General features: G+C 36.0%; 1 long non-coding RNA gene across 1 annotated transcript; it reads right to left on the reverse strand.

The window, feature by feature from the left end:
• Positions 1 to 12,375: 12,375 nt before the first annotated feature.
• LOC137048721 (uncharacterized) lies at positions 12,376 to 14,340 on the reverse strand. Its single transcript, XR_010899502.1, has 3 exons — positions 14,306 to 14,340; positions 12,972 to 13,062; positions 12,376 to 12,875 (listed from the first exon to the last, which is right to left on the reverse strand). It is a non-coding gene; the product is annotated as an uncharacterized lncRNA (long non-coding RNA).
• Positions 14,341 to 15,293: the final 953 nt, after the last annotated feature.

Below are 15,293 nucleotides of genomic sequence, written 5' to 3' on the forward strand. Positions count from 1 at the left end.
CCCCTCATATACTGTATATAAGCTGCAATCTGTGTGTTCGAGTGTGAGCTGTGTATAAACCTTTTAAGGAAAGCAAAAATGCTCTTCAAAGTATAAATAAAACCGTATGTGTAATGTATGTGTTCTGTTACTGTTTGTGTGGTTGAAACCGCCTTGTATGAACTATGTAATTCATTTGAAATGTATAATTGCACAATTTTTGTATATTTTCAGTCACAATTGTGAGTTATAAAGTCAGTATTGTGAGTTATAAAGTCAGATTTGTGAGTTATAAAGTCAGATTTTTGAGTTATAAAGTCAGATTTTTGAGTTATAAAGTCAGAAGTTATAACGTCAGATTTTTGAGTTATAAAGTCAGAAGAGTTATAAAGTCAGACTTGTGAGTTATAAAGTCAGATTTGTGAGTTATAAAGTCAGATTTGTGAGTTATAAAGTCAGAAGAGTTATAAAGTCAGATTTGTGAGTTATAAAGTCAGATTTGTGAGTTATAAAGTCAGATTTGTGAGTTATGAAATCAGACTTGTGAGTTATAAAGTCAGATTTGTGAGTTATAAAGTCAGATTTGTGAGTTATAAAGTCAGACTTGTGAGTTATGAAATCAGACTTGTGAGTTATAAAGTCAGATTTGTGAGTTATAAAGTCAGATTTGTGAGTTATAAAGTCAGAAGAGTTATAAAGTCAGATTTGTGAGTTATAAAGTCAGATTTGTGAGTTATGAAATCAGACTTGTGAGTTATAAAGTCAGATTTGTGAGTTATAAAGTCAGATTTGTGAGTTATAAAGTCAGACTTGTGAGTTATGAAATCAGACTTGTGAGTTATAAAGTCAGATTTGTGAGTTATAAAGTAAGATTTGTGAGTTATAAAGTCAGATTTGTGAGTTATAAAGTCAGAAGTGTGAGTTATAAAGTCAGATTTGTGAGTTATAAAGTCAGATTTGTGAGTTATAAAGTCAGATTTGTGAGTTATAAAGTCAGATTTGTGAGTTATAACGTCAGATTTGTGAGTTATAACGTCAGATTTGTGAGTTATAAAGTCAGAAGTGTGAGTTATAAAGTCAGATTTGTGAGTTATAACGTCATATTTGTGAGTTATAAAGTCAGATTTGTGAGTTATAAAGTCAGAAGTGTGAGTTATAAAGTCAGATTTGTGAGTTATAACGTCAGATTTGTGAGTTATAAAGTCAGTTTTGTGAGTTATAAAGTCAGATTTGTGAGTTATAAAGTCAGATTTGTGAGTTATAAAGTCAGATTTGTGAGTTATGAAATCAGATTTGTGAGTTATAAAGTCAGATTTGTGAGTTATAAAGTCAGTTTTGTGAGTTATAAAGTCAGAAGTGTGAGTTATAAAGTCAGATTTGTGAGTTATAAAGTCAGATTTGTGAGTTATAAAGTCAGATTTGTGAGTTATAAAGTCAGATTTGTGAGTTATAAAGTCAGATTTGTGAGTTATAAAGTCAGATTTGTGAGTTATAAAGTCAGATTTGTGAGTTATAACGTCAGATTTGTGAGTTATAAAGTCAGATTTGTGAGTTATAAAGTCAGATTTGTGAGTTATAAAGTCAGTTTTGTGAGTTATAAAGTCAGATTTGTGAGTTATAAAGTCAGTTTTGTGAGTTATAAAGTCAGATTTGTGAGTTATAAAGTCAGATTTGTGAGTTATAACGTCAGATTTGTGAGTTATAAAGTCAGATTTGTGAGTTATAAAGTCAGATTTGTGAGTTATAAAGTCAGTTTTGTGAGTTATAAAGTCAGATTTGTGAGTTATAAAGTCAGTTTTGTGAGTTATAAAGTCAGATTTGTGAGTTATAAAGTCAGATTTGTGAGTTATAACGTCAGATTTGTGAGTTATAAAGTCAGATTTGTGAGTTATAACGTCAGATTTGTGAGTTATAAAGTCAGATTTGTGAGTTATAAAGTCAGTATTGTCTTTTTGTTTTTTGGTGGAAACAAGCATATATTATGAATTAGTTTGAGGCTGAATGTGGGTTTGTTTCTCCAGTAACAGGCAAGCAAGTGTAGCTGAACCGTGCAGTCACTGGAGAACCGTTTGCTCTGAGCGATCGGCGGGCAAAGAAGCAATTCCACGGCTGTAATGTTAGCTGAGAGCATTCTGATGCACTTTATTATGCAAACAAGACTCAAACAAAGTATATGGTCATCATGGCCACATTTAATTCAATGCTAAAAAAAAAAAGCACAGGTCTTGTGGGAACTTAATATGATTTACCCAAGTAAGTGTTCTAGCCTTTTTTCAGTTCATATCAAATGAAAAAACACTGTTTGGACTAGTGTTCGATTCAGCACATCAACACAGGCACTTTTATCGCCTTTTGGTTATTTTCCTTCCATTTTACACTTCCATTTCTCTCTTTATGTACACCATAATAATCTTTAACATTCTTCCATCCATTTTTTTTTAATATTTAGCATGTTTGTGTACTGCTGTGTAATAAGCAGAAAGATTTTTTATCCAATGCGAAGTCAAACTCAGAGTAAAGCACACTTTTACGAGATATTTCTAGAGACCAACAAGATGGTTGAACCTGTAAATAATGGGTTGTGATTCTGAAAATTTTGTTTTTGGCCAATAATGACATACCAGTTTTCATAGTAACCAGAACGGGCGCACACACACTTGTCCTCTGTTTTTTCAATAGTTGTTGTTTTTGAGGTTTTCTTATCAGCATTAGGTCTACTTGGCTGAGTGACAGAAAGACATTTAGCAAACACTTCACCAGAGGAGCTTTGTGAGTTTCACTTTGTAAACCTCATGTCCCTTCAAACCGCTATGACTTTCTTCTACAGAACAGAAACTTTTCAGGAATGTTGATGCTGTTGTCTTTTATAAGTGAAAGGTCAAGAGTTTTTCAGAAGTCATTAAAGTACTCATGGTGGACTGTTCATTGAACAGAGTGCCTTTATTTCAAACCTGTTTAATAATTAATCATTTGATTTTTGAGTTACAACTTTGTGGCATGTTTATAGGTTCAAGTACAGAAGTTCTTCCTAATATTCATTATTTTGTGTTGGATTTTTCCATCTTTCATAAATGAAAGCCAATACATAATTAAACCCAAGCCTTTACACTCACTGCACATTTCACATCCTCTCCATTCCTTTCTTCATTTAGTTGAGCCAAAGCATTTGAAGTGTGTGTGCATTTAATATTAGGTCTGTTTATACTGCCTGTTCAGATGAATGAAGGAATCTGATCAGAGAAGCCCAGCACACCGGAGGACATTCATCCTAACCTAACAACACACTTCATTTATTACCCTGTTTTGACAGAATGCTTTGTGACAGTCCGTTTTAATGGAACGAAATGGGCCAAATTTACTCATCGTAAATGCACAAGTGATCTCTTCACCAATTTCCCTTTTTCTCTCTCTTCCCCCAACCCTTTTTCTCTCCCTCTGAAATGACCTGTCTTGTTTGAAATTGAAGGTTTGGGGCTGGAACTATTCCCTGGAATCAAAAACGTCTCTCGGTCAAGGGTTTTCTGATGGAGATGTACAGAAGGCTTTTCTTTGACTTTCTCCTTTTTTCGTGTAATGTTTTCTTGCGATATGGTACACTTTAGTGACCTATTTTAAAGCAGTAAAACATATCCCATGCGTTGTTTTGTATATGTTCGATAAAATAATAATTTTTACCTTCTTGGCTATAGCCAACAATTGAAATAGAAGAACTGTACATATTTTTAAATAAATTCAGTTCAATTCATGCACGGAGTTGCCCATTTTGCCATATGTTTTATTTTATTTTAATTCATTTATTTTTCAACCAGTTTTAATGTTCTATATTTTGATTACAGGTTGCAAAAAATGAAACAAAATGAAATACAAAGGAAGTTTGATCTCCTGATGTTGACTCCACAAAGAAGCTCTTTGTTCCCTATTCATTGAAAGTGTCTTTAATAACGACGGGGCACTTCTTCTCCTCACAAGTGCACCATATAATCGAGAGTATATTTCATAAACACAGTTATCTCTGCTAGTTTTCCCCGGTATAGTGTTTAGGGCTCTGATAAGCTCTGTTGGAGGCTCTGGGTTTGTGGTGCAGTCAATTTCTTTTGTGTGTGTTTTCTCTTTGTGTGTGGAAACTCTGGAATGAAGTGGTTGATAAATGATCTATAACACTTAAAGATCTTCATAATGGAGCAGCTGTTTTGAAATCAAATCCTACAATAGCTTGGTGGATTATTGATTGATTGATTCAGTCAATTAGGAAGACCTGAAACTGTTCGAACTTAATCTTATTTGTTGGGAAATGAAGAGATGGAATAGCATTACTCTATCACAGTCAATCGCAGCATGTTTTTAAAGGTTTGAAAGTGTGTGTTGTGTGTGTGTGGGGGCATGTTTTTGTGACATATGATGACACAAATGTGTATAATGACATGTGTATGCCATGGGTATTACAGGAGAGGGTGAAATATAAGGACATTACCCATGTCCCCACTTTTCAAAAGGCTTATAAATCATACAGGATGAGTTTTTTTTAGAAAGTAAAAATGCAGAATGTTTCCTGTGATGGGTAGGTTTAGGGGCAGGGGCAGTGTAATGGGATAGAAAATACTGTTTGTACGGTATAAAAACCATTACGCCAATGTCCCCATAAACATGTGTGTGTGTGTGTGTGTGTGTGTGTGTGTGTGTGTGTGTGTGTGTGTGTGTGTGTGTGTGTTTAAAAGAGACTGTCCTCCTCATTGTAAGTGACTCTCTCCATTAAGAGCAATTTCAGCACTCTCAGTGAAACCAAATTATGTTGTCCTCAGGGGAGTTGTGCTTTATTTATTTTTGTGCTTTTTTTGTTTCACACACCCACCCTGCATATATAAATACAGATGAATGTAAATTCAAATGCAAGGAAAGCTTTTATTTAAGCTTGAATAAGAAACATTATATATTTTTATAATATGATCTAACAGTATTAAACAATTAAGAATAACATGTATAAAGACAGTTGTAATACAAATGTTAAGATTGTGAATATATTTAAATGAATAATATGAATAAATATCATCTGAGATAACAAAATATTGCACTAAGCAGTGAAGTATTGCACGTTCAGGCCTATGCCTTGGGAGGCTTTAAGAGGGAAATGGCCTGTGGGAGGAAGCTGTTCCTGTGCCTGTAGATGTTCTAGTGCCCAGTGATCTGAATCTCCATCCAGACCGCAGCAGCTCAAACAGGTGCTGTCCAGGGTGAGTGGAGTCGGTCGGTGATGATTTGATCTGCCCTTATTCTCCCTCTGGAAGAGTACAGTTCCTGAAGGGTGGACAGAGGAGCACCAATAATCCTCTCAGCAGTCCGCACTGTCCTTTATAATCCCCTAATGTCTAGTTTGGGTAACTGAACCAAACCATTCAGTTATAGATGAACAGATGACCAGTGTTGGGCAAGTTACTGAAATTAGTAATTAGTTACAGTTACTAGTTACTTCTTTTAAAAGTAATTGAATTACTTTACACTGTAAAAAACAAATGTAGGTCTCCAATTGAAAATGTTCTAGTGACTGATCACATCTAAATTTTTCCGTTAGCCAAATTGAATTTCTCTGAATTAAATTGCATCAATTCACAAAAATTCAATTTGGCTAACGGAAAATTTTAGATGTGATCAGTCACTAACATTTTCAATTGGAGACCTGTATTTTTTTTTTACAGTGTACCAATAACTGCAAAAGGAATTGGTTACAGTCAAACAATAAACATATTTTTCTGAATCTGATCAAGGCATAGTCTGTGATAAAAATGCAATTTTCTCAACTGCTTGTTTAAAATGTTGCCTTTCTTTACAACACTTATAAAAAGGATGCATTAAGCTATAATAAAGTGTTTTTAAAATTAATTAAAGTACAGTTAAATGTACATTTCAAGTATAAAATATGTATATTTGAACATACTGAAAGTACAATGTTATGTCCACTTAAAGAAGTAGCCTATATATTGCAGTATAAACTACTAAACTAGTAGTTTATTGGGAGTACACTTCAAAGTGTACTGTCATAAACAAAAAAAAATACTACTTGTATTAAAATAGTAAACCACTAGTATTATAAGTTCACTTGGTAGTAAATAGGTTTCTCATATGTACTGCATCTGTACTACGTTACACTTTAGGCTGATTTATACTTCTGCATCAGACCTGCACCGTTACCTCTACGCCGTGGGCTACACATTGATTTTCATTTATACTTCTGCGTGGTTGTCCACGTTGACAGAGGGAGCATGTGTACCCCTGAGGGAGGGGATCCGGCAGACCAATCACAGTGCTTGAGGTCCGTGTAAATGACACGTTATGCTTTTGTAGAAGTGCACGTCAGGGTATGTCATAGGCCATGCGTGCGACACACAGCCTATACGACGTAGCTACGCCGTACACTCAACGCAGAAGTATAAATTGGGCTTTATAGTACACTTAAAACGTATAAATACTAAAATTGGACCAATTTTGTCTACTAAAGCTTCAGATAATTTTTTTGTAGGACAGGTTCATCTAGAAGATCATGATTAAACTTGCCTTATATATTAACCATTGGAAACATTTGAAAATATATAGTGAAAATGTATCTTGTGGTTGAAAGCCTATACAGAAGGATTTTTCTTGCCATTGCAGTATTTCTCAAAGTTGGTTTTGCGTCATTTTCAGTCTCTGTAATTTTAAATAGAAAATCCATGAGAAGCTGGTTCTTTCTTCGAGGGGTACTTGATAGACCTCTTTTGTGCATTTACACCATTGTATTCCCGTTAAAGGACATGAAACATGTGTTTCGTCCTTTCTTGGGCTAAGCTTTAATAGCTGGCCAACTCTAAACACCATGACCCTGTCAATCCAACGTGACCTCCACATGGCGATCGGTGAAGGCACGTGACATTCACATGTCAGACAAATGAAAACGAATAGAAAATCAGTATTTCTAGCTGTGTCGACCTGTTTGTTAAACCCAGTAGATCTCAGCGGAGCTGCTGGTTTGCCCTGCCAAATAAATAACATGGTTTTATGATGAATTTATTCATGTGCTGTTGATCCAACTGGAAGCTATCTAGTCCATATTGTGAATGTATTCAAATATTTGTGCGTTGACACCCATAGTGATAAAAATGGGAGGAAAATCAAGTAATGTGATTGAAATTAGAGCATTATTCTGGACTTTGGCTTCAGGCTCAACATAATAAATGGGCAGATTTGGAAATCTTTAATGTAATGTCTTAATAATAAACAAATAGCATTTATGAGAAGGTGTCCAGACCACAAATAACAATAACGGCACAGAGAAACAATATCGTTGGAATCACTTTCAGAATGTTTTTTTTTTCTCCAGCTGATGGAGGGTAACAGCCAATCAGAATCCACCGGACTTTAATGAGCTCGAGCATTTGCATCAGTAGATGACAGAACTGCAGCATGTTATTAGAATGACAGAGAGATATCGTACATATGTGTGGACGCCACTATTATTATCTTTGTAGTTATCATTCTTAGCATGAACAGCCTAAATATAGAAACTGTTACAATGATCTTTGGCTTGACCTCCCTATGCGTTCTCAGTCAATAAATATTCTAACTATCCCCCTACAGACATCACACACTTTTGTTGTGTAGCAATGTATAAGAGACACAAGACAAAGAAATACTGAAATAATGAAACTTTTGAATCCATCCCATGAATGAAAAGAGAATTTGAACAGGCAATTTGACTTATAATGAAAAGAATGGCATTAATGAACTGACAAAATAGCCGACAAAATGATTTGGGAAGAAAGGCAAATACAGCAACAGGTTTTATTTTACTATATGTAAAGAAATCCAATGATGAGCATACATTAATCATTTATTAATATTTCATTGGATCTTTTTTGGTCATGAATTCTTTGTATGACAGCAAGGCCAAAAATTATGTCTGCAAAATTTGGCAGATATTTAATTGCTTTATCACAAATAGAACAATTGTCTCTGAGCACTACTATTCACAAAATCCTTAACAAGTTTGTAATAATATTTGAATAAAAGAGCTGGACATTACTTTTGGCCACTACACCCATAAATATAAAGGTGCCAGGAAGAACCAAAAATGGGATTTCACAGGGATGCCATAGAAGAACCATTTTTGTTTCCCCAAATAACCGTTTTGTTAGCCTGACAAGCCAGACCCACATCAAGATGTTTGGTCTGGAAACTCACCATAGACAGGGCTCAATCCGAGGGGCGGGATAAACGGTTGTCTTTCAAACTCCCTCTGCACGCGATAGGATAGCGCTACACCAACCAGAGCAACGAAGGTGAAACAGAGCTTGTTGATAGATTAAACATTCACCGTATCTTCCCTTCTTAAGAATGACTTCAGTGCCGTTCTTTGTTCTTTTCTCAGAGAAAAGCTTAACTCCAAGTCTTCCAGAGTCACGGTCAAAGCTGATTCGAAAGACCGCCGCCGTTCGCCAGTTTCTGTGTTTACTAGAAGCACGAAAACGCAACTCGGCCGTCGTCATTACGGCCTCGCCCACCGACTCTATACACGATGTGATTGGCCCGGCAAGAGTTAGGGGAATACAGCTCAGAAGGGTATTGAGAGTTGCTAGACGACACTCGCGGGCAGATTAGATTTGCTGCCGCAAGGGTGCGTCTACATTTCTAGGCTACCGTTTTGTGAAAGGTTCTTTAAAGAACCATTTTTTTCTAACCATATTATAGTCTAAAGAGCCTTTTTGCACTACAAAGAACCTTTTGTTCAATGGAAAGGTTCTTTGGATATTAAAGGTTCTTCATGGAAACATATAGCCTGACAAGCCAGACCCACATCAAGATGCTTGGTCTGGAAACTCACCATTGACAGCTCAATCCGAGGGGCGGGATAAATGGTTGTCTTTCAAACTCCCTCTGCACGCGATAGGATAGCGCTACACCAACCAGAGCAACATGAAGGTGAAGCAGAGCTCGCTGACTGATTAAACATTCGCCGGATCCGGTCGGCTAAACCCCAAACACATCTTCCCTTCTTAAGATTTCTAGGCTAGGAAACATACACCCTGCCAAAGAACCATTTAAGAACCTTTATTTTTAAGAGTGTACTCCATAATCATGGGGCTTTTTGGTTAAATTTTGGTTCTTGAGTTGCTAATGGGGTGCCATTTTGTGGCAAGAGCTGGATAACTACAGAACAAAAATAACAGCAAATGAAGCGAAATGAGGCTGAGTAAATGAGGATTCTTTTGCTGAGCTTCTCCTTTGATTAAAGTTCTGCACTCTTGCACCCTATAGACTTTCTTTATCTTAAGATCACATATATAAAGCGAAGAGCTTGTTACCAACTTTGCTTAACTTCAGATGTGGGTTTTGATGGGCTAGTCCAAAAAAATGCTAACTAAACTTTCGGCCCCAAGGAACACAATTATGAACAGATTAAGAATTCAGTTTGTTCTTCATAGAGAGAGTTTGTGCAGTCATCATTTATTCTCCCTCATGTCGGTCCAAACCTGTATGACTTTCACTCTTGCATGAAAAAACAAAAGAAGACGTTTAGATGCTTCTTGACTCTTTGAGTTTTAATATATGCATGTTTAATTGAGACTTCTGATTTAGAAAAAAACTGGTCAGCCTAGTTTATTTGTGCCTCAGTCACATCTTTAGTGTTTTAGAGTTAAAGGGATCTGCACTTTAGGCTGCAACTTGCAAGTAGCCATTGAACTGGAAAATATTGTAGAACAGGGTATTTTTCAGCACAAGCTCATGGTAATGCGTATCAATAGTACGAGTGTGCGATCTTGTGGAATGGATACGCCAAAATGAGTTTTGGCGTGCAAATGCTACAAAGTTTTTTGCGTGCATATGATACACACTTTATGGCGTGTATATGACACGCTCTTGGGTAGGATTAGGGTGGTGGGGTTGGGGGTTTGCATCTTAATAGGCAAATGCTTAAGAGTCTATTCCATATATTTGGCAACAGTTCTTTTAACCCTTGCTTGACTCTTGCGTTGTCAATACAATTACTTTTTTGTCTTGAAAATGCCCATATTCAAAGCCATCATGAGTTTGTTTGTAATGGCCACAGCGATATCTGAATAAAAGTGGGAATTACAGAGGGGTTTGGCCGTCTGAGCCTGAAAATGAAGGCTGGAAAAGAGAAGTCAAAGCAAAGAAATTGTGGCGATTAGTTTAATTTTAGTTTTATTTCTAAATTATATGAATTTGTACACTAGCTTATATTGAGGTTCAAAGGATTTCTTTCAATAATCATCCATCTTATGTGAATCTTGAAAAACTCTTTTTATTTGCAGCCTTTGACTGAGATTAATCACAGTCCATCGGCCATCGACTTAACCCGTCCTTTTAAAAGCTGAAACGCAACACAATTACAGTGTTATATGTTCTTATTCATTCCACTAATTCACTCTAATACTAGCTTCTGTTCAAAACTGCTTTGTCAATTATTTTAAAATCCATCAAAGCCTGAAACAAGATAAGAGCAACATCAGAAATGACTTTTAAAAAAGGAAAATCCGGGCAAAAGCTCTTCAGTATGTCTCTGAAAATAAAGCAATCTACTATTTTTGATGGTGAAAAATATATATAATTCAGGGTTAGCATGAAATAGCCAAACAGAGACACATCAGTGGAAGTGATTTTTTGTTTATTTGGGCAATCTTGCTATGGTGTTGTCATGGCAACAGCAACATCTTTGTATTGACTTGGTAGAACAGACGGCAGATTCTGAATCTTGGATATCCGGATCGGTTCTCTTTTTTTTCTTCTTCTATTGATCATCAATGTATCCAAGCTTCAGTAATCTTTTAATCAGTATTAATAATGCCTACCATGACTGAATCATGTTTTAAATTTCAACCACCTATGCATTTACATGTGGACAGTCTGGGATGAGTCGCGTGATTAGGCCCTTTCTATGTCCTTCCTTTCCTTTCAAGACATGGCCAGGTTTAGCTGTTTATTAATGGCTAGTGAGTTTTAAGGTGAGAAGATCCCTCAGACAGTTACACGACACACACATGCATACAATAAATGAAGCCAACCCAACATTCGCCTGTTTGGGAAAGCATTACATGCAATATATCATTCATATAATATTGGTGCCTGAATGCTTGAGGTTTCTCTATACAATTATTTAGAAAAAAAACAAAGCATTTGTACACGTTTGATGTTCATTATATGGATAAAAATAGCTGACAAATTATTTCGCATAATTCATTTTTTTATTCCATAGAAGAAAGGTTTGGAATGAAAGGAGGGTGAGTGAATGATGACGAATTGTTAAACAATCCCTTTAACATTGATAGCAATTTCCAGTGAGTTTATACAATTCAATACGTTGCCAATTGGATGGACACGAGTTCCCCAGATTAATTCAGTTGTATGCAAATGTGCAGAATCCCACTCCATATAGGTATAAGAAAACATGTGTTCTGATTGGCTGTGAATGTGTTGTCTTGCATTATTTTTGTTTTCTGTAAATACAGACAAATGACTCAATAACTTCTCATGCCTAGAAGATTAATATTCAGTTCCAGACAGCCTGAGAGAATAAAAACAAATGCATATCACCTCTAAATCAAATTGAAGCCCCTGACATGCCCCACTAAATTGCTGTATTTTAAATCATAGTCAGACACATTCAATTGTTGCCCAAAGACAGCGATGCATCTTAATTCTTCAATGTTTTCCTAACCTTGGGAGTGTATATTTTTGCACCAGTATATCAGGAACACCCTGTTATTTTTTTGGCCAGGACACTCCTTTAAAAGAGATTCTTAATCTCAGAGAGCTTTTGTCCTGGTTACATAAATAATTAATATACACAAAAAACAGCTTAACAAAGTTAATGCACCGGACAAGAAGGAAATAATAATTGTAAATAAAGGCAGTCGGCTCTAACATGCCCCAGAGCACAACTGTGTTTACACCAAAACATGGATGTTGTACCCAATTTTAGAAAGCCAATTTGAGGGCTTTAATCCTACACAGCAAAAAACATGTTGGGAGATTTATCACCACGGGTGTTAAAATTATCACTTTCCGGGTGAACATACAGGTCCGTCTTTGCTAGTGTTAAAACAACACTGACGAAAGTGTTCGTTATACAAACACTGTGTTAGTGTTTCTTTTTAGTCACTCGAGGTGTTGAGAAATGTATTACTCATAAGTGTACATTTAACACTTTATGGTGATTAATCTCACACACCCAGTTTATTTAATGTAAATACTTAAATACTAAAATGGCACTGTGAATGAAATTTAAAACAATTTATATATATTATTTTATTTTTTCCCCCCAAAAAATCAAGTGACTACAAATTTATTTGAATATTTATTGAAATTGTAATATATCAATTCCATTACATTTATGTATTGGCAGACACTTTTATCCAATGCGACTTACACTGCATTCAATACCATTTTTAATTAAAAAAAACATTTTTGTCAGTTCTTGCTTTCGCCGGGAATCGCTACAGTAAAGCCATTGTTGTCACACATACAATTGAATAAAACAATTTCTTGTTATACTCCAATGCTATAACATCTTACCATGATAAATCTCTACTGCATTTCAAACAAGATTAAACAAAGAAACATTCCTCAAGTAATGTTTTAATTGAAAATACAAAAATTCAACATTGTATATATTAAATCAACCTTAATGTTAAAAAACTGTCTGGTTTGTAATTCATTCTGATAAAAATACTATTCCTTTATAAATTAATACATTTACATTTGGCAGATGATTTTATCCAAAGCGACTTACATTGCATTCAATGTACGCATTTTTACATTTTGTCAGTTCTTGCTTTCCCAATTCATCGATCCCACGATCTTGGCGTTGATAGCGCTCCTCAAAATGATCCAAACACATAGTATCGTTCCTGTTAAAGAGACAAATTTGGTTAAAACAAACACATTAAAAAAAATCTAAGATATAAAGTTTCAAACATCTTCAATCAACAAGCAGAGATACTTACATAGCCTGTCTTCCTTTCAGGATCGTTTAGGTTTGTAGAGTAATAATGCCAAGGGCATACAGCATAGATTGTGGCCTTAAGTGGTTTCCTTCTGCAATAATAAACAATATTCCATGAAACAAAAATCCTCCAAAGCAGAAAGCAAACTAAAAGACTCAAAATAATCAGGTCACTTTGCGTTTTACTTCAGGTTATTTTTATACCAATACATAGCAAGAAAACGTTATATTCAAAACATAAGCACTACTGTTACAGATTTATAATGCTACAACTAGAAAAGGCTAGAACTAAGTTGTACAGAAAAAAATCGCGCATGGAAGGGCACTAATGCATGTCTGCTCAACTAATACAAAATAAGACGAAAAATGTCAAATAGTACAAGTGTGCAATGTCGTGGAATGTAACTTATACGCCAAAACTCATTTTGGCGTGCATATGATACGCACTTTATGGCGTAACGTTATATGACACGCTCTCTTGGGTAGGTTTAGGGTAGTGGGGTGGGGGGTTCGTATGTATAATACGCCATAAATTGCGTATCATATGCACGCCAAAATGAGTTTTGGCGTATACATTCCACGACATTGCACACTCGTACTCGATCTTGAGTTTCTATATATTGACTGAAGCAGTTCATGAAGAAAAGCGTGTCCTACGATGTTTTCGACATTTTGGAGCGCTGTACAGAATGGTCGGCGTATGTTATCAAAGTACCACGAGAAGATTGCTAGAACACACAGAGCGTTTCACTCGCAAAATGTTGCAGGCCGATCAGTATGCGCAGCGCCGACAATGATGGACCGTGCTATCCGTGGGTGCTCGGCCAGGGATCGAGCCCCGGCGTCACACAAGAAAAAAAAATTAAGAGCAATTAATTCATTCGATTAACGTCTGCTTTCTCATTTGAATGACATTTCAAAACACCAGAAGTAACTCGTAGTTACGGGGTGAAAGATATAAACACTCTTATAAAGGTTGGAAGTCCTAAAGATACTTAACGTTATGCCAAATGAGAAGAAATAACTATCCAAGTCCAGTGAGTTAAAAAATGACACATAATGTTAATGCTGCTACATTATTACAAAATTAGTACAACGAAATTAAGTCACTTATGTAAATCTCGTCCTCCATTAACGAATTTAGTGTGTTAGTGGGGTTTATTCAGTTATGTTAAACTGAATGGCGGATCAAAAGCGCGCTAAATTTAAACTGAGGTAAACAAAAAAAAAAAAAAAAACGCTAACAGAGTTAAGTCAACCACATCGGCTACGTTACTCATTATACAAGCTCATTAATAAATCACAAGTTGATAAGATAATAATACTATACTATACCTTGTCCTTGTAACCGTTGTGTGTGCAGGGAAATCCATAAAGATGGAGAGACCGAAGGATGAGCTGGGAAATTTAAAATGCTCTGCACATGCGCAGATGTTGATTGTTATCACCCAAAGGAAACACTGTGCTTTATCACTAAACAAGTGATAAAGCATATAATATTTGTAAATTAACACCAGATTTTATCACTAGATGCCCAACACCAGGTTTTTATCCCTCAGTAATTTGCTGTGTAGCCCTTTTCATTAACAACCACTAAAATGGTAGGGGTGAGACTTAAATCTGTTCAAATTGGTGAAAGTGCCCCATTGTGCTTTTTCAGATATTGTCATGTTTCGTGTAATATGGCTGTTTGCGAATGTGAAAGGTCTGCAAAGTTTCAAAGATCAGAGGGCACAATAAATTGTGTTGTTTTCTCCCAAAAGAAAGAAGCGATTCTGAACTGCCTGAAATGAGCCGTCAGTAATTCCAGTCTTAAGCCTGGACGCAGACCCTTGCGTTGTGTAAAAACCATCCTTCAGGCTTTATTTCCTGCACACGCCTACATGGGTTTGTAACAAATGTGAATAATGCCAATCTAAGGTCTCCATTGGCTGCCTGCAAGCAACGTCTACTTTGGCCCGCCTTCAAACACTGTAGTTTTAGCTGAGGCCTGAAGAGTTTGGTTCATGTTGGTGACCTGTCGAGAAGACGCTTTGCTGCGCTTCCAGAAGATGAGTGCTTGAATTGATATGGGAAAACAGTTGCCATTGTTACTGTTAGTATCACGGTTTATCAAGTGCTTACAAGCTGAAATTCAGATATGGTAATGGGAGTTTTATTTGCCACACATGCTGTAAGCAGGAGACCAATCACAACAGACTGGGATATCTGACCAATCAGTTTAGAGATATCGGCGCTACGTATTTGGAACCCCTAAAAGGTTCACTGCAAAAAATTATTTTCTTACTTAGTATTTTTGTCTTGTTTCTAGTCCAAACATCTA

This window comes from Pseudorasbora parva, chromosome 20 (genome assembly GCF_024679245.1).
Source record: "Pseudorasbora parva isolate DD20220531a chromosome 20, ASM2467924v1, whole genome shotgun sequence".
Lineage (NCBI taxonomy): Eukaryota > Metazoa > Chordata > Actinopteri > Cypriniformes > Gobionidae > Pseudorasbora > Pseudorasbora parva.